This window comes from Notothenia rossii (assembly GCF_949606895.1).
Source record: "Notothenia rossii genome assembly, contig: scaffold_29, whole genome shotgun sequence".
Taxonomy (NCBI): domain Eukaryota; kingdom Metazoa; phylum Chordata; class Actinopteri; order Perciformes; family Nototheniidae; genus Notothenia; species Notothenia rossii.
The window spans coordinates 1,245,769-1,273,071 of record NW_027639721.1 but is presented as its reverse complement, the minus strand read 5'-3'; positions in this window follow the sequence as shown (position 1 = coordinate 1,273,071).

Sequence of the window (27,303 nt, the reverse complement as noted above, 5' to 3'; positions counted from 1 at the left end):
TAACCAATGAGCTAACCCAGGCTAACCAATTAGCTAACTGAAGCTAACGAATGAGCTAACCCAGGCTAACCAATGAGCTAACCGAGGAATGAGCTAACCCAGGCTAACTAATGAGCTAACGGAGGCTAACCAATGAGCTAACTGAGGCTAACCAATGAGCTAACTGATGCTAACCTATGAGCTAACCCATGCTAACCAATGAGCTAACCGAGGCTAACCAATGAGCTAACTGAAGCTAACCAATGAGCTAACCCAGGCTAACCAATGAGCTAACCCAGGCTAACCAATGAGCTAGCCCAGGCTAACCAATGAGCTAGCCCAGGCTAACCAATGAGCTAACTGAAGCTAACCAATGAGCTAACCGAGGCTAACCAATGAGCTAACCGAGTAATGAGCTAACCCAGGCTAACCAATGAGCTAACCGAGGCTAACCAATGAGCTAACTGAAGCTAACCCAGGCTAACCAATGAGCTAACCGAGGAATGAGCTAACCCAGGCAAACCAATGAGCTAACCCAGGCTAACCAATGAGCTAACCGAGGAATGAGCTAACCCAGGCTAACCAATGAGTTAACCGAGGCTAACCAATGAGCTAACTGAGGCTAACCAATGAGCTAACTGATGCTAACCAATGAGCTAACCGAGGCTAACCAATGAGCTAACTGAAGCTAACCCAGGATAACCAATGAGCTAACCGAGGAATGAGCTAACCCAGGCTAACCAATGAGCTAACCCAGGCTAACCAATGAGCTAACTGAAGCTAACCAATGAGCTAACCCAGGCTAACCAATGATCTAACCCAGGCTAACTAATGAGCTAACCGAGGCTAACCAATGAGCTAACTGAGGCTAACCAATGAGCTAACTGATGCTAACCTATGAGCTAACCCATGCTAACCAATGAGCTAACCGAGGCTAACCAATGAGCTAACTGAAGCTAACCAATGAGCTAACCCAGGCTAACCAATGAGCTAACCCAGGCTAACCAATGAGCTAGCCCAGGCTAACCAATGAGCTAACTGAATCTAACCAATGAGTTAACCGAGGCTAACCAATGAGCTAACTGAGGCTAACCAATGAGCTAACCGAGGCTAACCAATGAGCTAACCCAGGCTAACCAATGAGCTAACCAAAGCTAACCAATGAGCTAACCCAGGCTAACCAATGAGCTAACTGAAGCTAACAATGAGCTAACTGAGGCTAACTAATGAGCTAACTGATGCTAACCAATTAGCTAACCGAGGCTAACCAATGAGCTAACTGAAGCTAACCAATGAGCTAACCCCGGCTGACCGAGGAATGAGCTAACCCAAGCTAACCAATGAGCTAACCGAGGCTAACCAATGAGCTAACTGAAGCTAACCAATGAGCTAACTGAAGCTAACCAATGAGCTAACCGAGGCTAACCAATGAGCTAACTGATGCTAACCATTGAGCTAACTGAAGCTAACCAATGAGCTAACTGAAGCTAACCAATGAGCTAACTGAAGCTAACCAATGAGCTAACTGAAGCTAACCAATGAGCTAACGGAGGCTAACCAATGAGCTAACTGATGCTAACCATTGAGCTAACTGAGGCTAACCAATGAGCTAACTGATGCTAGCCAATGAGCTAATCCAGGCTAACCAATGAGCTAACCCAGGCTAACCAATGAGCTAACCGAGGCTAACCAATGAGCTAACCCAGGCTAACCAATGAGCTAACTGAGGCTAAACAATGAGCTAACTGATGCTAACCAATGAGCTAACTGGAGCTAACCCAGGCTAACCCAGGCTAACCAATGAGCTAACTGAAGCTAACAATGAGCTAACTGAGGCTAACCAATGAGCTAACTGATGCTAACCAATGAGCTAACCGAGGCTAACCAATGAGCTAACTGAAGCTAACCAATGAGCTAACCCAGGCTAACCAATGAGCTAACCGAGGCTAACCAATGAGCTAACTGAAGCTAACCAATGAGCTAACTGAAGCTAACCAATGAGCTAACAGAGGCTAAACAATGAGCTAACTGATGCTAACCAATGAGCTAACTGAGGCTAACCAATGAGCTAACTGATGCTAACCAATGAGCTAACCCAGGCTAACCAATGAGCTAACCGAGGCTAACCAATGAGCTAACTGAAGCTAACCAATGAGCTAACTGAAGCTAAACAATGAGCTAACTGATGCTAACCAATGAGCTAGCCCAGGCTAACCAATGAGCTAACTGAAGCTAACCAATGAGCTAACCGAGGCTAACCAATGAGCTAACCGAGTAATGAGCTAACCCAGGCTAACCAATGAGCTAACCGAGGCTAACCAATGAGCTAACTGAAGCTAACCCAGGCTAACCAATGAGCTAACCGAGGAATGAGCTAACCCAGGCAAACCAATGAGCTAACCCAGGCTAACCAATGAGCTAACCGAGGAATGAGCTAACCCAGGCCAACCAATGAGTTAACCGAGGCTAACCAATGAGCTAACTGAGGCTAACCAATGAGCTAACTGATGCTAACCAATGAGCTAACCGAGGCTAACCAATGAGCTAACTGAAGCTAACCCAGGATAACCAATGAGCTAACCGAGGAATGAGCTAACCCAGGCTAACCAATGAGCTAACCCAGGCTAACCAATGAGCTAACTGAAGCTAACCAATGAGCTAACCCAGGCTAACCAATGATCTAACCCAGGCTAACTAATGAGCTAACCGAGGCTAACCAATGAGCTAACTGAGGCTAACCAATGAGCTAACTGATGCTAACCTATGAGCTAACCCATGCTAACCAATGAGCTAACCGAGGCTAACCAATGAGCTAACTGAAGCTAACCAATGAGCTAACCCAGGCTAACCAATGAGCTAACCCAGGCTAACCAATGAGCTAGCCCAGGCTAACCAATGAGCTAACTGAATCTAACCAATGAGTTAACCGAGGCTAACCAATGAGCTAACTGAGGCTAACCAATGAGCTAACCGAGGCTAACCAATGAGCTAACCCAGGCTAACCAATGAGCTAACCAAAGCTAACCAATGAGCTAACCCAGGCTAACCAATGAGCTAACTGAAGCTAACAATGAGCTAACTGAGGCTAACTAATGAGCTAACTGATGCTAACCAATTAGCTAACCGAGGCTAACCAATGAGCTAACTGAAGCTAACCAATGAGCTAACCCCGGCTGACCGAGGAATGAGCTAACCCAGGCTAACCAATGAGCTAACCGAGGCTAACCAATGAGCTAACTGAAGCTAACCAATGAGCTAACTGAAGCTAACCAATGAGCTAACCGAGGCTAACCAATGAGCTAACTGATGCTAACCATTGAGCTAACTGAGGCTAACCAATGAGCTAACTGATGCTAACCAATGAGCTAATACAGGCTAACCAATGAGCTAACCCAGGCTAACCAATGAGCTAACCAAGGCTAACCAATGAGCTAACCCAGGCTAACCAATTAGCTAACTGAAGCTAACCAATGAGCTAACCCAGGCTAACCAATGAGCTAACCGAGGAATGAGCTAACCCAGGCTAACCAATGAGCTAACCGAGGCTAACCAATTGGATAAATGAAGCTAACCAATGAGCTAACTGAAGCTAACCAATGAGCTAACCGAGGCTAAGCAATGAGCTAACTGATGCTAACCAATGAGCTAACTGAGGCTAACCAATGAGCTAACTGATGCTAACCAATGAGCCAACCCAGGCTAACCAATGAGCTAACCGAGGCTAACCAATGAGCTAACTGAAGCTAACCAATGAGCTAACTGAAGCTAAACAATGAGCTAACTGATGCTAACCAATGAGCTAACCGAGGCTAACCAATGAGCTAACTGAAGCTAACCAATGAGCTAACCCAGGCTAACCAATGAGCTAACCCAGGCTAACCAATGAGCTAGCCCAGGCTAACCAATGAGCTAACTGAAGCTAACCAATGAGCTAACCAAGGCTAACCAATGAGCTAACCGAGTAATGAGCTAACCCAGGCTAACCAATGAGCTAACCAAGGCTAACCAATGAGCTAACTGAGGCTAACCAATGAGCTAACTGATGCTAATCAATGAGCCAACCAAGGCTAACCAATGAGCTAACCGAGGCTAACCAATGAGCTAACTGAAGCTAACCATTGAGCTAACCCAGGCTAACCAATGAGCTAACACAGGCTAACCAATGAGCTAGCCCAGGCTAACCAATGAGCTAACTGAATCTAACCAATGAGCTAACTGAGACTAACCAATGAGCTAACTGAGGATAACCAATGAGCTAACTGATGCTAACCAATGAGCTAACCGAGGCTAACCAATGAGCTAACTGAAGCTAACCCAGGCTAACCAATGAGCTAACCGAGGAATGAGCTAACCCATGCTAACCTATGAGCTAACCGAGGCTAACCAATGAGCAAACTGAAGCTAACCAATGAGCTAACCCAGGCTAACCAATGAGCTAACCCAGGCTAACCAATGAGCTAACCGAAGCTAACCAATGAGCTAACTGAGGCTAACCAATGAGCTAACTGATGCTAACCAATGAGCTAACCCAGGCTAACCAATGAGCTAACCAAGGCTAACCAATGAGCTAACTGAATCTAACCAATGAGCTAACCGAGGCTAACCAATGAGCTAACTGAGGCTAACCAATGAGCTAACTGATGCTAACCAATGAGCTAACCGAGGCTAACCAATGAGCTAACTGAAGCTAACCCAGGCTAACCAATGAGCTAACCGAGGAATGAGCTAACCCAGGCTAACCAATGAGCTAACCGAGGCTAACCAATGAGCTAACTGAAGCTAACCAATGAGCTAACCCAAGCTAACCAATGAGCTAACCGAGGCTAACCAATGAGCTAACTGAGGCTAACCAATGAACTAACTGATGCTAACCAATGAGCTAACCCAGGCTAACCAATGAGCTAACCGAGGCTAACCAATGAGCTAACTGAATCTAACCAATGAGCTAACCGAGGCTAACCAATGAGCTAACTGAGGCTAACCAATGAGCTAACTGATGCTAACCAATGAGCTAACCGAGGCTAACCAATGAGCTAACTGAAGCTAACCCAGGCTAACCAATGAGCTAACCGAGGAATGAGCTAACCCAGGCTAACCAATGAGCTAACGCAGGCTAACCAATGAGCTAACTGAAGCTAACCAATGAGCTAACCCAGGCTAACCAATGAGCTAACCCAGGCTAACCAATGAGCTAACCGAGGATAACCAATGAGCTAACTGAGGCTAACCAATGAGCTAACTGATGCTAACCAATGAGCTAACCCAGGCTAACCAATGAGCTAACTGAAGCTAACCAATGAGCTAACCCAGGCTAACCAATGAGCTAACCGAGGAATGAGCTAACCCAGGCTAACCAATGAGCTAACCGAGGCTAACCAATTGGCTAAATGAAGCTAACCAATGAGCTAACTGAAGCTAACCAATTAGCTAACTGAAGCTAACCAATGAGCTAACCCAGGCTAACCAATGAGCTAACACAGGCTAACCAATGAGCTAGCCCAGGCTAACCAATGAGCTAACTGAAGCTAACCAATTAGCTAACTGAAGCTAACCAATGAGCTAACCCAGGCTAACCAATGAGCTAACACAGGCTAACCAATGAGCTAGCCCAGGCTAACCAATGAGCTAACTGAATCTAACCAACGAGCTAACTGAGGCTAACCAATGAGCTAACTGAATCTAACCAATGAGCTAACCGAGGCTAACCAATGAGCTAACTGAAGCTAACCCAGGCTAACCAATGAGCTAACCGAGGAATGAGCTAACCCAGGCTAACCTATGAGCTAACCGAGGCTAACCAATGAGCTAACGGAAGCTAACCAATGAGCTAACCCAGGCTAACCAATGAGCTAACCCAGGCTAACCAATGAGCTAACCGAAGCTAACCAATGAGCTAACTGAGGCTAACCAATGAGCTAACTGATGCTAACCAATGAGCTAACCCAGGCTAACCAATGAGCTAACTGAGGCTAACCAATGAGCTAACTGAATCTAACCAATGAGCTAACCGAGGCTAACCAATGAGCTAACTGAGGCTAACCAATGAGCTGATGCTAACCAATGAGCTAACCGAGGCTAACCAATGAGCTAACTGAAGCTAACCCAGGCTAACCAATGAGCTAACCGAGGAATGAGCTAACCCAGGCTAACCAATGAGCTAACCGAGGCTAACCAATGAGCTAACTGAAGCTAACCAATGAGCTAACCCAGGCTAACCAATGAGCTAACCGAGGCTAACCAATGAGCTAACTGAGGCTAACCAATGAACTAACTGATGCTAACCAATGAGCTAACCCAGGCTAACCAATGAGCTAACCGAGGCTAACCAATGAGCTAACTGAAGCTAACCAATGAGCTAACCCAGGCTAACCAATGAGCTAACACAGGCTAACCAATGAGCTAGCCCAGGCTAACCAATGAGCTAACTGAATCTAACCAATGAGCTAACCGAGGCTAACCAACAAGCTAACTGAGGCTAACCAATGAGCTAACTGCATCTAACCAATGAGCTAACCGAGGCTAACCAATGAGCTAACTGCATCTAACCAATGAGCTAACCGAGGCTAACCAATGAGCTAACTGAAGCTAACCCAGGCTAACCAATGAGCTAACCGAGGAATGAGCTAACCCAGGCTAACCTATGAGCTAACCGAGGCTAACCAATGAGCTAACTGAAGCTAACCAATGAGCTAACCCAGGCTAACCAATGAGCTAACCCAGGCTAACCAATGAGCTAACCGAAGCTAACCAATGAGCTAACTGAGGCTAACCAATGAGCTAACTGATGCTAACCAATGAGCTAACCCAGGCTAACCAATGAGCTAACCGAGGCTAACCAATGAGCTAACTGAATCTAACCAATGAGCTAACCGAGGCTAACCAATGAGCTAACTGAAGCTAACCCAGGCTAACCAATGAGCTAACCGAGGAATGAGCTAACCCAGGCTAACCAATGAGCTAACCGAGGCTAACCAATGAGCTAACTGAAGCTAACCAATGAGCTAACCCAGGCTAACCAATGAGCTAACCGAGGCTAACCAATGAGCTAACTGAGGCTAACCAATGAACTAACTGACGCTAACCAATGAGCTAACCCAGGCTAACCAATGAGCTAACCAAGGCTAACCAATGAGCTAACTGAATCTAACCAATGAGCTAACCGAGGCTAACCAATGAGCTAACTGAGGCAAACCAATGAGCTAACTGATGCTAACCAATGAGCTAACCGAGGCTAACCAATGAGCTAACTGAAGCTAACCCAGGCTAACCAATAAGCTAACCGAGGAATGAGCTAACCCAGGCTAACCAATGAGCTAACCGAGGCTAACCAATGAGCTAACTGAAGCTAACCAATGAGCTAACCCAGGCTAACCAATGAGCTAACCCAGGCTAACCAATGAGCTAACCGAGGATAACCAATGAGCTAACTGAGGCTAACCAATGAGCTAACTGATGCTAACCAATGAGCAAACCCAGGCTAACCAATGAGCTAGACCAGGCTAACCAATGAGCTAACTGAATCTAACCAATGAGCTAACCCAGGCTAACCAATGAGCTAACCCAGGCTAACCAATGAGCTAACTGAGGCTAAACAATGAGCTAACTGATGCTAACCAATGAGCTAACTGGAGCTAACCCCCGCTAACCCAGGCTAACCAATGAGCTAACTGAAGCTAACAATGAGCTAACTGAGGCTAACCAATGAGCTAACTGATGCTAACCAATGAGCTAACCGAGGCTAACCAATGAGCTAACTGAAGCTAACCAATGAGCTAACCCAGGCTAACCAATGAGCTAACCGAGGCTAACCAATGAGCTAACTGAAGCTAACCAATGAGCTAACTGAAGCTAACCAAGGAGCTAACAGAGGCTAAACAATGAGCTAACTGATGCTAACCAATGAGCTAACTGAGGCTAACCAATGAGCTAACTGATGCTAACCAATGAGCTAACCCAGGCTAACCAATGAGCTAACTGATGCTAACCAATGAGCTAGCCCAGGCTAACCAATGAGCTCACTGAAGCTAACCAATGAGCTAACCGAGGCTAACCAATGAGCTAACCGAGTAATGAGCTAAACCAGGCTAACCAATGAGCTAACCGAGGCTAACCAATGAGCTAATTGAAGCTAACCCAGGCTAACCAATGAGCTAACCGAGGAATGAGCTAACCCAGGCAAACCAATGAGCTAACCCAGGCTAACCAATGAGCTAACCGAGGAATGAGCTAACCCAGGCTAACCAATGAGCTAACCGAGGCTAACCAATGAGTTAACTGAGGCTAACCAATGAGCTAACTGATGCTAACCAATGAGCTAACCGAGGCTAACCAATGAGCTAACTAAAGCTAACCTAGGATAACCAATGAGCTAACCGAGGAATGAGCTAACCCAGGCTAACCAATGAGCTAACCCAGGCTAACCAATGAGCTAACTGAAGCTAACCAATGAGCTAACCCAGGCTAACCAATGAGCTAACCCAGGCTAACTAATGAGCTAACGGAGGCTAACCAATGAGCTAACTGAGGCTAACCAATGAGCTAACTGATGCTAACCTATGAGCTAACCCATGCTAACCAATGAGCTAACCGAGGCTAACCAATGAGCTAACTGAAGCTAACCAATGAGCTAACCCAGGCTAACCAATGAGCTAACCCAGGCTAACCAATGAGCTAGCCCAGGCTAACCAATGAGCTAACTGAATCTAACCAATGAGTTAACCGAGGCTAACCAATGAGCTAACTGAGGCTAACCAATGAGCTAACTGATGCTAACCAATGAGCTAACCGAGGCTAACCAATGAGCTAACTGAAGCTAACCAATGAGCTAACCGAGGCTAACTAATGAGCTAACCCAGGCTAACCAATGAGGTAACCGAAGCTAACCAATGAGCTAACCCAGGCTAACCCAGGCTAACCAATTAGCTAACTGAAGCTAACAATGAGCTAACTGAGGCTAACTAATGAGCTAACTGAATCTAACCAATGAGCTAACCGAGGCTAACCAATGAGCTAACTGAAGCTAACCAATGAGCTAACCCCGGCTAACCGAGGAATGAGCTAACCCAGGCTAACCAATGAGCTAACCGAGGCTAACCAATGAGCTAACTGAAGCTAACCAATGAGCTAACTGAAGCTAACCAATGAGCTAACGGAGGCTAACCAATGAGCTAACTGATGCTAACCATTGAGCTAACTGAGGCTAACCAATGAGCTAACTGATGCTAGCCAATGAGCTAATCCAGGCTAACCAATGAGCTAACCCAGGCTAACCAATGAGCTAACCGAGGCTAACCAATGAGCTAACCCAGGCTAACCAATGAGCTAACTGAGGCTAAACAATGAGCTAACTGATGCTAACCAATGAGCTAACTGGAGCTAACCCAGGCTAACCCAGGCTAACCAATGAGCTAACTGAAGCTAACAATGAGCTAACTGAGGCTAACCAATGAGCTAACTGATGCTAACCAATGAGCTAACCGAGGCTAACCAATGAGCTAACTGAAGCTAACCAATGAGCTAACCCAGGCTAACCAATGCTAACCGAGGAATGAGCTAACCCAGGCAAACCAATGAGCTAACCCAGGCTAACCAATGAGCTAACCGAGGAATGAGCTAACCCAGGCTAACCAATGAGTTAACCGAGGCTAACCAATGAGCTAACTGAGGCTAACCAATGAGCTAACTGATGCTAACCAATGAGCTAACCGAGGCTAACCAATGAGCTAACTGAAGCTAACCCAGGATAACCAATGAGCTAACCGAGGAATGAGCTAACCCAGGCTAACCAATGAGCTAACCCAGGCTAACCAATGAGCTAACTGAAGCTAACCAATGAGCTAACCCAGGCTAACCAATGATCTAACCCAGGCTAACTAATGAGCTAACCGAGGCTAACCAATGAGCTAACTGAGGCTAACCAATGAGCTAACTGATGCTAACCTATGAGCTAACCCATGCTAACCAATGAGCTAACCGAGGCTAACCAATGAGCTAACTGAAGCTAACCAATGAGCTAACCCAGGCTAACCAATGAGCTAACCCAGGCTAACCAATGAGCTAGCCCAGGCTAACCAATGAGCTAACTGAATCTAACCAATGAGTTAACCGAGGCTAACCAATGAGCTAACTGAGGCTAACCAATGAGCTAACCGAGGCTAACCAATGAGCTAACCCAGGCTAACCAATGAGCTAACCAAAGCTAACCAATGAGCTAACCCAGGCTAACCAATGAGCTAACTGAAGCTAACAATGAGCTAACTGAGGCTAACTAATGAGCTAACTGATGCTAACCAATTAGCTAACCGAGGCTAACCAATGAGCTAACTGAAGCTAACCAATGAGCTAACCCCGGCTGACCGAGGAATGAGCTAACCCAGGCTAACCAATGAGCTAACCGAGGCTAACCAATGAGCTAACTGAAGCTAACCAATGAGCTAACTGAAGCTAACCAATGAGCTAACCGAGGCTAACAAATGAGCTAACTGATGCTAACCATTGAGCTAACTGAGGCTAACCAATGAGCTAACTGATGCTAACCAATGAGCTAATACAGGCTAACCAATGAGCTAACCCAGGCTAACCAATGAGCTAACCAAGGCTAACCAATGAGCTAACCCAGGCTAACCAATTAGCTAACTGAAGCTAACCAATGAGCTAACCCAGGCTAACCAATGAGCTAACCGAGGAATGAGCTAACCCAGGCTAACCAATGAGCTAACCGAGGCTAACCAATTGGATAAATGAAGCTAACCAATGAGCTAACTGAAGCTAACCAATGAGCTAACCGAGGCTAAGCAATGAGCTAACTGATGCTAACCAATGAGCTAACTGAGGCTAACCAATGAGCTAACTGATGCTAACCAATGAGCCAACCCAGGCTAACCAATGAGCTAACCGAGGCTAACCAATGAGCCAACTGAAGCTAACCAATGAGCTAACTGAAGCTAAACAATGAGCTAACTGATGCTAACCAATGAGCTAACCGAGGCTAACCAATGAGCTAACTGAAGCTAACCAATGAGCTAACCCAGGCTAACCAATGAGCTAACCCAGGCTAACCAATGAGCTAGCCCAGGCTAACCAATGAGCTAACTGAAGCTAACCAATGAGCTAACCAAGGCTAACCAATGAGCTAACCGAGTAATGAGCTAACCCAGGCTAACCAATGAGCTAACCGAGGCTAACCAATGAGCTAACTGAGGCTAACCAATGAGCTAACTGATGCTAATCAATGAGCCAACCAAGGCTAACCAATGAGCTAACCGAGGCTAACCAATGAGCTAACTGAAGCTAACCATTGAGCTAACCCAGGCTAACCAATGAGCTAACACAGGCTAACCAATGAGCTAGCCCAGGCTAACCAATGAGCTAACTGAATCTAACCAATGAGCTAACTGAGACTAACCAATGAGCTAACTGAGGATAACCAATGAGCTAACTGATGCTAACCAATGAGCTAACCGAGGCTAACCAATGAGCTAACTGAAGCTAACCCAGGCTAACCAATGAGCTAACCGAGGAATGAGCTAACCCATGCTAACCTATGAGCTAACCGAGGCTAACCAATGAGCAAACTGAAGCTAACCAATGAGCTAACCCAGGCTAACCAATGAGCTAACCCAGGCTAACCAATGAGCTAACCGAAGCTAACCAATGAGCTAACTGAGGCTAACCAATGAGCTAACTGATGCTAACCAATGAGCTAACCCAGGCTAACCAATGAGCTAACCAAGGCTAACCAATGAGCTAACTGAATCTAACCAATGAGCTAACCGAGGCTAACCAATGAGCTAACTGAGGCTAACCAATGAGCTAACTGATGCTAACCAATGAGCTAACCGAGGCTAACCAATGAGCTAACTGAAGCTAACCCAGGCTAACCAATGAGCTAACCGAGGAATGAGCTAACCCAGGCTAACCAATGAGCTAACCGAGGCTAACCAATGAGCTAACTGAAGCTAACCAATGAGCTAACCCAAGCTAACCAATGAGCTAACCGAGGCTAACCAATGAGCTAACTGAGGCTAACCAATGAACTAACTGATGCTAACCAATGAGCTAACCCAGGCTAACCAATGAGCTAACCGAGGCTAACCAATGAGCTAACTGAATCTAACCAATGAGCTAACCGAGGCTAACCAATGAGCTAACTGAGGCTAACCAATGAGCTAACTGATGCTAACCAATGAGCTAACCGAGGCTAACCAATGAGCTAACTGAAGCTAACCCAGGCTAACCAATGAGCTAACCGAGGAATGAGCTAACCCAGGCTAACCAATGAGCTAACGCAGGCTAACCAATGAGCTAACTGAAGCTAACCAATGAGCTAACCCAGGCTAACCAATGAGCTAACCCAGGCTAACCAATGAGCTAACCGAGGATAACCAATGAGCTAACTGAGGCTAACCAATGAGCTAACTGATGCTAACCAATGAGCTAACCCAGGCTAACCAATGAGCTAACTGAAGCTAACCAATGAGCTAACCCAGGCTAACCAATGAGCTAACCGAGGAATGAGCTAACCCAGGCTAACCAATGAGCTAACCGAGGCTAACCAATTGGCTAAATGAAGCTAACCAATGAGCTAACGGAAGCTAACCAATTAGCTAACTGAAGCTAACCAATGAGCTAACCCAGGCTAACCAATGAGCTAACACAGGCTAACCAATGAGCTAGCCCAGGCTAACCAATGAGCTAACTGAAGCTAACCAATTAGCTAACTGAAGCTAACCAATGAGCTAACCCAGGCTAACCAATGAGCTAACACAGGCTAACCAATGAGCTAGCCCAGGCTAACCAATGAGCTAACTGAATCTAACCAACGAGCTAACTGAGGCTAACCAATGAGCTAACTGAATCTAACCAATGAGCTAACCGAGGCTAACCAATGAGCTAACTGAAGCTAACCCAGGCTAACCAATGAGCTAACCGAGGAATGAGCTAACCCAGGCTAACCTATGAGCTAACCGAGGCTAACCAATGAGCTAACGGAAGCTAACCAATGAGCTAACCCAGGCTAACCAATGAGCTAACCCAGGCTAACCAATGAGCTAACCGAAGCTAACCAATGAGCTAACTGAGGCTAACCAATGAGCTAACTGATGCTAACCAATGAGCTAACCCAGGCTAACCAATGAGCTAACTGAGGCTAACCAATGAGCTAACTGAATCTAACCAATGAGCTAACCGAGGCTAACCAATGAGCTAACTGAGGCTAACCAATGAGCTGATGCTAACCAATGAGCTAACCGAGGCTAACCAATGAGCTAACTGAAGCTAACCCAGGCTAACCAATGAGCTAACCGAGGAATGAGCTAACCCAGGCTAACCAATGAGCTAACCGAGGCTAACCAATGAGCTAACTGAAGCTAACCAATGAGCTAACCCAGGCTAACCAATGAGCTAACCGAGGCTAACCAATGAGCTAACTGAGGCTAACAAATGAACTAACTGATGCTAACCAATGAGCTAACCCAGGCTAACCAATGAGCTAACCGAGGCTAACCAATGAGCTAACTGAAGCTAACCAATGAGCTAACCCAGGCTAACCAATGAGCTAACACAGGCTAACCAATGAGCTAGCCCAGGCTAACCAATGAGCTAACTGAATCTAACCAATGAGCTAACCGAGGCTAACCAACAAGCTAACTGAGGCTAACCAATGAGCTAACTGCATCTAACCAATGAGCTAACCGAGGCTAACCAATGAGCTAACTGCATCTAACCAATGAGCTAACCGAGGCTAACCAATGAGCTAACTGAAGCTAACCCAGGCTAACCAATGAGCTAACCGAGGAATGAGCTAACCCAGGCTAACCTATGAGCTAACCGAGGCTAACCAATGAGCTAACTGAAGCTAACCAATGAGCTAACCCAGGCTAACCAATGAGCTAACCCAGGCTAACCAATGAGCTAACCGAAGCTAACCAATGAGCTAACTGAGGCTAACCAATGAGCTAACTGATGCTAACCAATGAGCTAACCCAGGCTAACCAATGAGCTAACCGAGGCTAACCAATGAGCTAACTGAATCTAACCAATGAGCTAACCGAGGCTAACCAATGAGCTAACTGAAGCTAACCCAGGCTAACCAATGAGCTAACCGAGGAATGAGCTAACCCAGGCTAACCAATGAGCTAACCGAGGCTAACCAATGAGCTAACTGAAGCTAACCAATGAGCTAACCCAGGCTAACCAATGAGCTAACCAAGGCTAACCAATGAGCTAACTGAGGCTAACCAATGAACTAACTGACGCTAACCAATGAGCTAACCCAGGCTAACCAATGAGCTAACCAAGGCTAACCAATGAGCTAACTGAATCTAACCAATGAGCTAACCGAGGCTAACCAATGAGCTAACTGAGGCAAACCAATGAGCTAACTGATGCTAACCAATGAGCTAACCGAGGCTAACCAATGAGCTAACTGAAGCTAACCCAGGCTAACCAATAAGCTAACCGAGGAATGAGCTAACCCAGGCTAACCAATGAGCTAACCGAGGCTAACCAATGAGCTAACTGAAGCTAACCAATGAGCTAACCCAGGCTAACCAATGAGCTAACCCAGGCTAACCAATGAGCTAACCGAGGATAACCAATGAGCTAACTGAGGCTAACCAATGAGCTAACTGATGCTAACCAATGAGCAAACCCAGGCTAACCAATGAGCTAGCCCAGGCTAACCAATGAGCTAACTGAATCTAACCAATGAGCTAACCCAGGCTAACCAATGAGCTAACCCAGGCTAACCAATGAGCTAACTGAGGCTAAACAATGAGCTAACTGATGCTAACCAATGAGCTAACTGGAGCTAACCCAGGCTAACCCAGGCTAACCAATGAGCTAACTGAAGCTAACAATGAGCTAACTGAGGCTAACCAATGAGCTAACTGATGCTAACCAATGAGCTAACCGAGGCTAACCAATGAGCTAACTGAAGCTAACCAATGAGCTAACCCAGGCTAACCAATGAGCTAACCCAGGCTAACCAATGAGCTAGCCCAGGCTAACCAATGAGCTAACTGAAGCTAACCAATGAGCTAACCAAGGCTAACCAATGAGCTAACCGAGTAATGAGCTAACCCAGGCTAACCAATGAGCTAACCGAGGCTAACCAATGAGCTAACTGAGGCTAACCAATGAGCTAACTGATGCTAATCAATGAGCCAACCAAGGCTAACCAATGAGCTAACCGAGGCTAACCAATGAGCTAACTGAAGCTAACCATTGAGCTAACCCAGGCTAACCAATGAGCTAACACAGGCTAACCAATGAGCTAGCCCAGGCTAACCAATGAGCTAACTGAATCTAACCAATGAGCTAACTGAGACTAACCAATGAGCTAACTGAGGATAACCAATGAGCTAACTGATGCTAACCAATGAGCTAACCGAGGCTAACCAATGAGCTAACTGAAGCTAACCCAGGCTAACCAATGAGCTAACCGAGGAATGAGCTAACCCATGCTAACCTATGAGCTAACCGAGGCTAACCAATGAGCAAACTGAAGCTAACCAATGAGCTAACCCAGGCTAACCAATGAGCTAACCCAGGCTAACCAATGAGCTAACCGAAGCTAACCAATGAGCTAACTGAGGCTAACCAATGAGCTAACTGATGCTAACCAATGAGCTAACCCAGGCTAACCAATGAGCTAACCAAGGCTAACCAATGAGCTAACTGAATCTAACCAATGAGCTAACCGAGGCTAACCAATGAGCTAACTGAGGCTAACCAATGAGCTAACTGATGCTAACCAATGAGCTAACCGAGGCTAACCAATGAGCTAACTGAAGCTAACCCAGGCTAACCAATGAGCTAACCGAGGAATGAGCTAACCCAGGCTAACCAATGAGCTAACCGAGGCTAACCAATGAGCTAACTGAAGCTAACCAATGAGCTAACCCAAGCTAACCAATGAGCTAACCGAGGCTAACCAATGAGCTAACTGAGGCTAACCAATGAACTAACTGATGCTAACCAATGAGCTAACCCAGGCTAACCAATGAGCTAACCGAGGCTAACCAATGAGCTAACTGAATCTAACCAATGAGCTAACCGAGGCTAACCAATGAGCTAACTGAGGCTAACCAATGAGCTAACTGATGCTAACCAATGAGCTAACCGAGGCTAACCAATGAGCTAACTGAAGCTAACCCAGGCTAACCAATGAGCTAACCGAGGAATGAGCTAACCCAGGCTAACCAATGAGCTAACGCAGGCTAACCAATGAGCTAACTGAAGCTAACCAATGAGCTAACCCAGGCTAACCAATGAGCTAACCCAGGCTAACCAATGAGCTAACCGAGGATAACCAATGAGCTAACTGAGGCTAACCAATGAGCTAACTGATGCTAACCAATGAGCTAACCCAGGCTAACCAATGAGCTAACTGAAGCTAACCAATGAGCTAACCCAGGCTAACCAATGAGCTAACCGAGGAATGAGCTAACCCAGGCTAACCAATGAGCTAACCGAGGCTAACCAATTGGCTAAATGAAGCTAACCAATGAGCTAACTGAAGCTAACCAATTAGCTAACTGAAGCTAACCAATGAGCTAACCCAGGCTAACCAATGAGCTAACACAGGCTAACCAATGAGCTAGCCCAGGCTAACCAATGAGCTAACTGAAGCTAACCAATTAGCTAACTGAAGCTAACCAATGAGCTAACCCAGGCTAACCAATGAGCTAACACAGGCTAACCAATGAGCTAGCCCAGGCTAACCAATGAGCTAACTGAATCTAACCAACGAGCTAACTGAGGCTAACCAATGAGCTAACTGAATCTAACCAATGAGCTAACCGAGGCTAACCAATGAGCTAACTGAAGCTAACCCAGGCTAACCAATGAGCTAACCGAGGAATGAGCTAACCCAGGCTAACCTATGAGCTAACCGAGGCTAACCAATGAGCTAACGGAAGCTAACCAATGAGCTAACCCAGGCTAACCAATGAGCTAACCCAGGCTAACCAATGAGCTAACCGAAGCTAACCAATGAGCTAACTGAGGCTAACCAATGAGCTAACTGATGCTAACCAATGAGCTAACCCAGGCTAACCAATGAGCTAACTGAGGCTAACCAATGAGCTAACTGAATCTAACCAATGAGCTAACCGAGGATAACCAATGAGCTAACTGAGGCTAACCAATGAGCTGATGCTAACCAATGAGCTAACCGAGGCTAACCAATGAGCTAACTGAAGCTAACCCAGGCTAACCAATGAGCTAACCGAGGAATGAGCTAACCCAGGCTAACCAATGAGCTAACCGAGGCTAACCAATGAGCTAACTGAAGCTAACCAATGAGCTAACCCAGGCTAACCAATGAGCTAACCGAGGCTAACCAATGAGCTAACTGAGGCTAACCAATGAACTAACTGATGCTAACCAATGAGCTAACCCAGGCTAACCAATGAGCTAACCGAGGCTAACCAATGAGCTAACTGAAGCTAACCAATGAGCTAACCCAGGCTAACCAATGAGCTAACACAGGCTAACCAATGAGCTAGCCCAGGCTAACCAATGAGCTAACTGAATCTAACCAATGAGCTAACCGAGGCTAACCAACAAGCTAACTGAGGCTAACCAATGAGCTAACTGCATCTAACCAATGAGCTAACCGAGGCTAACCAATGAGCTAACTGCATCTAACCAATGAGCTAACCGAGGCTAACCAATGAGCTAACTGAAGCTAACCCAGGCTAACCAATGAGCTAACCGAGGAATGAGCTAACCCAGGCTAACCTATGAGCTAACCGAGGCTAACCAATGAGCTAACTGAAGCTAACCAATGAGCTAACCCAGGCTAACCAATGAGCTAACCCAGGCTAACCAATGAGCTAACCGAAGCTAACCAATGAGCTAACTGAGGCTAACCAATGAGCTAACTGATGCTAACCAATGAGCTAACCCAGGCTAACCAATGAGCTAACCGAGGCTAACCAATGAGCTAACTGAATCTAACCAATGAGCTAACCGAGGCTAACCAATGAGCTAACTGAAGCTAACCCAGGCTAACCAATGAGCTAACCGAGGAATGAGCTAACCCAGGCTAACCAATGAGCTAACCGAGGCTAACCAATGAGCTAACTGAAGCTAACCAATGAGCTAACCCAGGCTAACCAATGAGCTAACCAAGGCTAACCAATGAGCTAACTGAGGCTAACCAATGAACTAACTGACGCTAACCAATGAGCTAACCCAGGCTAACCAATGAGCTAACCAAGGCTAACCAATGAGCTAACTGAATCTAACCAATGAGCTAACCGAGGCTAACCAATGAGCTAACTGAGGCAAACCAATGAGCTAACTGATGCTAACCAATGAGCTAACCGAGGCTAACCAATGAGCTAACTGAAGCTAACCCAGGCTAACCAATAAGCTAACCGAGGAATGAGCTAACCCAGGCTAACCAATGAGCTAACCGAGGCTAACCAATGAGCTAACTGAAGCTAACCAATGAGCTAACCCAGGCTAACCAATGAGCTAACCCAGGCTAACCAATGAGCTAACCGAGGATAACCAATGAGCTAACTGAGGCTAACCAATGAGCTAACTGATGCTAACCAATGAGCAAACCCAGGCTAACCAATGAGCTAGCCCAGGCTAACCAATGAGCTAACTGAATCTAACCAATGAGCTAACCCAGGCTAACCAATGAGCTAACCCAGGCTAACCAATGAGCTAACTGAGGCTAAACAATGAGCTAACTGATGCTAACCAATGAGCTAACTGGAGCTAACCCAGGCTAACCCAGGCTAACCAATGAGCTAACTGAAGCTAACAATGAGCTAACTGAGGCTAACCAATGAGCTAACTGATGCTAACCAATGAGCTAACCGAGGCTAACCAATGAGCTAACTGAAGCTAACCAATGAGCTAACCCAGGCTAACCAATGAGCTAACCGAGGCTAACCAATGAGCTAACTGAAGCTAACCAATGAGCTAACTGAAGCTAACCAAGGAGCTAACAGAGGCTAAACAATGAGCTAACTGATGCTAACCAATGAGCTAACTGAGGCTAACCAATGAGCTAACTGATGCTAACCAATGAGCTAACCCAGGCTAACCAATGAGCTAACTGATGCTAACCAATGAGCTAGCCCAGGCTAACCAATGAGCTCACTGAAGCTAACCAATGAGCTAACCGAGGCTAACCAATGAGCTAACCGAGTAATGAGCTAAACCAGGCTAACCAATGAGCTAACCGAGGCTAACCAATGAGCTAATTGAAGCTAACCCAGGCTAACCAATGAGCTAACCGAGGAATGAGCTAACCCAGGCAAACCAATGAGCTAACCCAGGCTAACCAATGAGCTAACCGAGGAATGAGCTAACCCAGGCTAACCAATGAGCTAACCGAGGCTAACCAATGAGTTAACTGAGGCTAACCAATGAGCTAACTGATGCTAACCAATGAGCTAACCGAGGCTAACCAATGAGCTAACTAAAGCTAACCTAGGATAACCAATGAGCTAACCGAGGAATGAGCTAACCCAGGCTAACCAATGAGCTAACCCAGGCTAACCAATGAGCTAACTGAAGCTAACCAATGAGCTAACCCAGGCTAACCAATGAGCTAACCCAGGCTAACTAATGAGCTAACGGAGGCTAACCAATGAGCTAACTGAGGCTAACCAATGAGCTAACTGATGCTAACCTATGAGCTAACCCATGCTAACCAATGAGCTAACCGAGGCTAACCAATGAGCTAACTGAAGCTAACCAATGAGCTAACCCAGGCTAACCAATGAGCTAACCCAGGCTAACCAATGAGCTAGCCCAGGCTAACCAATGAGCTAACTGAATCTAACCAATGAGTTAACCGAGGCTAACCAATGAGCTAACTGAGGCTAACCAATGAGCTAACTGATGCTAACCAATGAGCTAACCGAGGCTAACCAATGAGCTAACTGAAGCTAACCAATGAGCTAACCGAGGCTAACTAATGAGCTAACCCAGGCTAACCAATGAGCTAACCGAAGCTAACCAATGAGCTAACCCAGGCTAACCCAGGCTAACCAATTAGCTAACTGAAGCTAACAATGAGCTAACTGAGGCTAACTAATGAGCTAACTGAATCTAACCAATGAGCTAACCGAGGCTAACCAATGAGCTAACTGAAGCTAACCAATGAGCTAACCCCGGCTAACCGAGGAATGAGCTAACCCAGGCTAACCAATGAGCTAACCGAGGCTAACCAATGAGCTAACTGAAGCTAACCAATGAGCTAACTGAAGCTAACCAATGAGCTAACGGAGGCTAACCAATGAGCTAACTGATGCTAACCATTGAGCTAACTGAGGCTAACCAATGAGCTAACTGATGCTAGCCAATGAGCTAATCCAGGCTAACCAATGAGCTAACCCAGGCTAACCAATGAGCTAACCGAGGCTAACCAATGAGCTAACCCAGGCTAACCAATGAGCTAACTGAGGCTAAACAATGAGCTAACTGATGCTAACCAATGAGCTAACTGGAGCTAACCCAGGCTAACCCAGGCTAACCAATGAGCTAACTGAAGCTAACAATGAGCTAACTGAGGCTAACCAATGAGCTAACTGATGCTAACCAATGAGCTAACCGAGGCTAACCAATGAGCTAACTGAAGCTAACCAATGAGCTAACCCAGGCTAACCAATGCTAACCGAGGAATGAGCTAACCCAGGCAAACCAATGAGCTAACCCAGGCTAACCAATGAGCTAACCGAGGAATGAGCTAACCCAGGCTAACCAATGAGTTAACCGAGGCTAACCAATGAGCTAACTGAGGCTAACCAATGAGCTAACTGATGCTAACCAATGAGCTAACCGAGGCTAACCAATGAGCTAACTGAAGCTAACCCAGGATAACCAATGAGCTAACCGAGGAATGAGCTAACCCAGGCTAACCAATGAGCTAACCCAGGCTAACCAATGAGCTAACTGAAGCTAACCAATGAGCTAACCCAGGCTAACCAATGATCTAACCCAGGCTAACTAATGAGCTAACCGAGGCTAACCAATGAGCTAACTGAGGCTAACCAATGAGCTAACTGATGCTAACCTATGAGCTAACCCATGCTAACCAATGAGCTAACCGAGGCTAACCAATGAGCTAACTGAAGCTAACCAATGAGCTAACCCAGGCTAACCAATGAGCTAACCCAGGCTAACCAATGAGCTAGCCCAGGCTAACCAATGAGCTAACTGAATCTAACCAATGAGTTAACCGAGGCTAACCAATGAGCTAACTGAGGCTAACCAATGAGCTAACCGAGGCTAACCAATGAGCTAACCCAGGCTAACCAATGAGCTAACCAAAGCTAACCAATGAGCTAACCCAGGCTAACCAATGAGCTAACTGAAGCTAACAATGAGCTAACTGAGGCTAACTAATGAGCTAACTGATGCTAACCAATTAGCTAACCGAGGCTAACCAATGAGCTAACTGAAGCTAACCAATGAGCTAACCCCGGCTGACCGAGGAATGAGCTAACCCAGGCTAACCAATGAGCTAACCGAGGCTAACCAATGAGCTAACTGAAGCTAACCAATGAGCTAACTGAAGCTAACCAATGAGCTAACCGAGGCTAACAAATGAGCTAACTGATGCTAACCATTGAGCTAACTGAGGCTAACCAATGAGCTAACTGATGCTAACCAATGAGCTAATACAGGCTAACCAATGAGCTAACCCAGGCTAACCAATGAGCTAACCAAGGCTAACCAATGAGCTAACCCAGGCTAACCAATTAGCTAACTGAAGCTAACCAATGAGCTAACCCAGGCTAACCAATGAGCTAACCGAGGAATGAGCTAACCCAGGCTAACCAATGAGCTAACCGAGGCTAACCAATTGGATAAATGAAGCTAACCAATGAGCTAACTGAAGCTAACCAATGAGCTAACCGAGGCTAAGCAATGAGCTAACTGATGCTAACCAATGAGCTAACTGAGGCTAACCAATGAGCTAACTGATGCTAACCAATGAGCCAACCCAGGCTAACCAATGAGCTAACCGAGGCTAACCAATGAGCTAACTGAAGCACACCAATGAGCTAACCGAGGCTAACCAATGAGCTAACCGAGTAATGAGCTAACCCAGGATAACCAATGAGCTAACCGAGGCTGATCAATGAGCTAACTGAAGCTAACCCAGGCTAACAAATGAGCTAACCGAGGAATGAGCTAACCCAGGCTAACCAATGAGCTAACCCAGGCTAACCAATGAGCTAACCGAGGAATGAGCTAACCCAGGCTAACCAATGAGCTAACCCAGGCTAACCAATGAGCTAGCCCAGGCTAACCAATGAGCTAACTGAAGCTAACCAATGAGCTAACCAAGGCTAACCAATGAGCTAACCGAGTAATGAGCTAACCCAGGCTAACCAATGAGCTAACCGAGGCTAACCAATGAGCTAACTGAGGCTAACCAATGAGCTAACTGATGCTAATCAATGAGCCAACCAAGGCTAACCAATGAGCTAACCGAGGCTAACCAATGAGCTAACTGAAGCTAACCATTGAGCTAACCCAGGCTAACCAATGAGCTAACACAGGCTAACCAATGAGCTAGCCCAGGCTAACCAATGAGCTAACTGAATCTAACCAATGAGCTAACTGAGACTAACCAATGAGCTAACTGAGGATAACCAATGAGCTAACTGATGCTAACCAATGAGCTAACCGAGGCTAACCAATGAGCTAACTGAAGCTAACCCAGGCTAACCAATGAGCTAACCGAGGAATGAGCTAACCCATGCTAACCTATGAGCTAACCGAGGCTAACCAATGAGCAAACTGAAGCTAACCAATGAGCTAACCCAGGCTAACCAATGAGCTAACCCAGGCTAACCAATGAGCTAACCGAAGCTAACCAATGAGCTAACTGATGCTAACCAATGAGCTAACCCAGGCTAACCAATGAGCTAACCAAGGCTAACCAATGAGCTAACTGAATCTAACCAATGAGCTAACCGAGGCTAACCAATGAGCTAACTGAGGCTAACCAATGAGCTAACTGATGCTAACCAATGAGCTAACCGAGGCTAACCAATGAGCTAACTGAAGCTAACCCAGGCTAACCAATGAGCTAACCGAGGAATGAGCTAACCCAGGCTAACCAATGAGCTAACCGAGGCTAACCAATGAGCTAACTGAAGCTAACCAATGAGCTAACCCAAGCTAACCAATGAGCTAACCGAGGCTAACCAATGAGCTAACTGAGGCTAACCAATGAACTAACTGATGCTAACCAATGAGCTAACCCAGGCTAACCAATGAGCTAACCGAGGCTAACCAATGAGCTAACTGAATCTAACCAATGAGCTAACCGAGGCTAACCAATGAGCTAACTGAGGCTAACCAATGAGCTAACTGATGCTAACCAATGAGCTAACCGAGGCTAACCAATGAGCTAACTGAAGCTAACCCAGGCTAACCAATGAGCTAACCGAGGAATGAGCTAACCCAGGCTAACCAATGAGCTAACGCAGGCTAACCAATGAGCTAACTGAAGCTAACCAATGAGCTAACCCAGGCTAACCAATGAGCTAACCCAGGCTAACCAATGAGCTAACCGAGGATAACCAATGAGCTACCTGAGGCTAACCAATGAGCTAACTGATGCTAACCAATGAGCTAACCCAGGCTAACCAATGAGCTAACTGAAGCTAACCAATGAGCTAACCCAGGCTAACCAATGAGCTAACCGAGGAATGAGCTAACCCAGGCTAACCAATGAGCTAACCGAGGCTAACCAATTGGCTAAATGAAGCTAACCAATGAGCTAACTGAAGCTAACCAATTAGCTAACCGAGGCTAACCAATGAGCTAACTGATGCTAACCAATGAGCTAACCCAGGCTAACCAATGAGCTAACCCAGGCTAACCAATGAGCTAACTGAAGCTAACCAATGAGCTAACTGAAGCTAAACAATGAGCTAACTGATGCTAACCAATGAGCTAACCGAGGCTAACCAATGAGCTAACTGAAGCTAACCAATGAGCTAACCCAGGCTAACCAATGAGCTAACCCAGGCTAACCAATGAGCTAGCCCAGGCTAACCAATGAGCTAACTGAAGCTAACCAATGAGCTAACCGAGGCTAACCAATGAGCTAACCGAGTAATGATCTAACCCAGGCTAACCAATGAGCTAACCAAGGCTAACCAATGAGCTAACTGAGGCTAACCAATGAGCTAACTGATGCTAACCAATGAGCTAACCCAGGCTAACCAATGAGCTAACCGAGGCTAACCAATGAGCTAACTGAAGCTAACCAATGAGCTAACCCAGGCTAACCAATGAGCTAACACAGGCTAACCAATGAGCTAGCCCAGGCTAACCAATGAGTTAACTGAATCTAACCAATGAGCTAACCGAGGCTAACCAACGAGCTAACTGAGGCTAACCAATGAGCTAACTGAATCTAACCAATGAGCTAACCGAGGCTAACCAATGAGCTAACTGAAGCTAACCCAGGCTAACCAATGAGCTAACCGAGGAATGAGCTAACCCAGGCTAACCTATGAGCTAACCGAGGCTAACCAATGAGCTAACTGAAGCTAACCAATGAGCTAACCCAGGCTAACCAATGAGCTAACCCAGGCTAACCAATGAGCTAACCGAAGCTAACCAATGAGCTAACTGAGGCTAACCAATGAGCTAACTGATGCTAACCAATGAGCTAACCCAGGCTAACCAATGAGCTAACCGAGGCTAACCAATGAGCTAACTGAATCTAACCAATGAGCTAACCGAGGCTAACCAATGAGCTAACTGAGGCTAACCAATGAGCTAACTGATGCTAACCAATGAGCTAACCGAGGCTAACCAATGAGCTAACTGAAGCTAACCCAGGCTAACCAATGAGCTAACCGATGAATGAGCTAACCCAGGCTAACCAATGAGCTAACCGAGGCTAACCAATGAGCTAACTGAAGCTAACCAATGAGCTAACCCAGGCTAACCAATGAGCTAACCGAGGCTAACCAATGAGCTAACTGAGGCTAACCAATGAACTAACTGATGCTAACCAATGAGCTAACCCAGGCTAAACAATGAGCTAACCGAGGCTAACCAATGAGCTAACTGAAGCTAACCAATGAGCTAACCCAGGCTAACCAATGAGCTAACCCAGGCTAACCAATGAGCTAACCGAGGATAACCAATGAGCTAACTGAGGCTAACCAATGAGCTAACTGATGCTAACCAATGAGCAAACCCAGGCTAACCAATGAGCTAGCCCAGGCTAACCAATGAGCTAACTGAATCTAACCAATGAGCTAACCCAGGCTAACCAATGAGCTAACCCAGGCTAACCAATGAGCTAACTGAGGCTAAACAATGAGCTAACTGATGCTAACCAATGAGCTAACTGAAGCTAACCAAGGAGCTAACAGAGGCTAAACAATGAGCTAACTGATGCTAACCAATGAGCTAACTGAGGCTAACCAATGAGCTAACTGATGCTAACCAATGAGCTAACCCAGGCTAACCAATGAGCTAACTGATGCTAACCAATGAGCTAGCCCAGGCTAACCAATGAGCTAACTGAAGCTAACCAATGAGCTAACCGAGGCTAACCAATGAGCTAACCGAGTAATGAGCTAAACCAGGCTAACCAATGAGCTAACCGAGGCTAACCAATGAGCTAATTGAAGCTAACCCAGGCTAACCAATGAGCTAACCGAGGAATGAGCTAACCCAGGCAAACCAATGAGCTAACCCAGGCTAACCAATGAGCTAACCGAGGAATGAGCTAACCCAGGCTAACCAATGAGCTAACCAAGACTAACCAATGAGCTAACTGAGGATAACCAATGAGCTAACTGATGCTAACCAATGAGCTAACCGAGGCTAACCAATGAGCTAACTGAAGCTAACCCAGGCTAACCAATGAGCTAACCGAGGAATGAGCTAACCCAGGCTAACCTATGAGCTAACCGAGGCTAACCAATGAGCTAACTGAAGCTAACCAATGAGCTAACCCAGGCTAACCAATGAGCTAACCCAGGCTAACCAATGAGCTAACCGAAGCTAACCAATGAGCTAACTGAGGCTAACCAATGAGCTAACTGATGCTAACCAATGAGCTAACCCAGGCTAACCAATGAGCTAACCGAGTAATGAGCTAAACCAGGCTAACCAATGAGCTAACCGAGGCTAACCAATGAGCTAATTGAAGCTAACCCAGGCTAACCAATGAGCTAACCGAGGAATGAGCTAACCCAGGCAAACCAATGAGCTAACCCAGGCTAACCAATGAGCTAACCGAGGAATGAGCTAACCCAGGCTAACCAATGAGCTAACCGAGGCTAACCAATGAGCTAACTGAGGCTAACCAATGAGCTAACTGATGCTAACCAATGAGCTAACCGAGGCTAACCAATGAGCTAACTGAAGCTAACCCAGAATAACCAATGAGCTAACCGAGGAATGAGCTAACCCAGGCTAACCAATGAGCTAACCCAGGCTAACCAATGAGCTAACTGAAGCTAACCAATGAGCTAACCCAGGCTAACCAATGAGCTAACCCAGGCTAACTAATGAGCTAACCGAGGCTAACCAATGAGCTAACTGAGGCTAACCAATGAGCTAACTGATGCTAACCATTGAGCTAACTGAGGCTAACCAATGAGCTAACTGATGCTAGCCAATGAGCTAATCCAGGCTAACCAATGAGCTAACCCAGGCTAACCAATGAGCTAACCGAGGCTAACCAATGAGCTAACCCAGGCTAACCAATTAGCTAACTGAAGCTAACGAATGAGCTAACCCAGGCTAACCAATGAGCTAACCGAGGAATGAGCTAACCCAGGCTAACCAATGAGCTAATCGAGGCTAACCAATTGGCTAAATGAAGCTAACCAATGAGCTAACTGAAGCTAACCAATGAGCTAACCAAGGCTAAGCAATGAGCTAACTGATGCTAACCAATGAGCTAACTGAGGCTAACCAATGAGCTAACTGATGCTAACCAATGAGCTAACCCATGCTAACCAATGAGCTAACCGAGGCTAACCAATGAGCTAACTGAAGCTAACCAATGAGCTAACTGAAGCTAAACAATGAGCTAACTGATGCTAACCAATGAGCTAACCGAGGCTAACCAATGAGCTAACTGAAGCTAACCAATGAGCTAACCCAGGCTAACCAATGAGCTAACCCAGGCTAACCAATGAGCTAGCCCAGGCTAACCAATGAGCTAACTGAAGCTAACCAATGAGCTAACCGAGGCTAACCAATGAGCTAACCGAGTAATGAGCTAACCCAGGCTAACCAATGAGCTAACCGAGGCTAACCAATGAGCTAACTGAGGCTAACCAATGAGCTAACTGA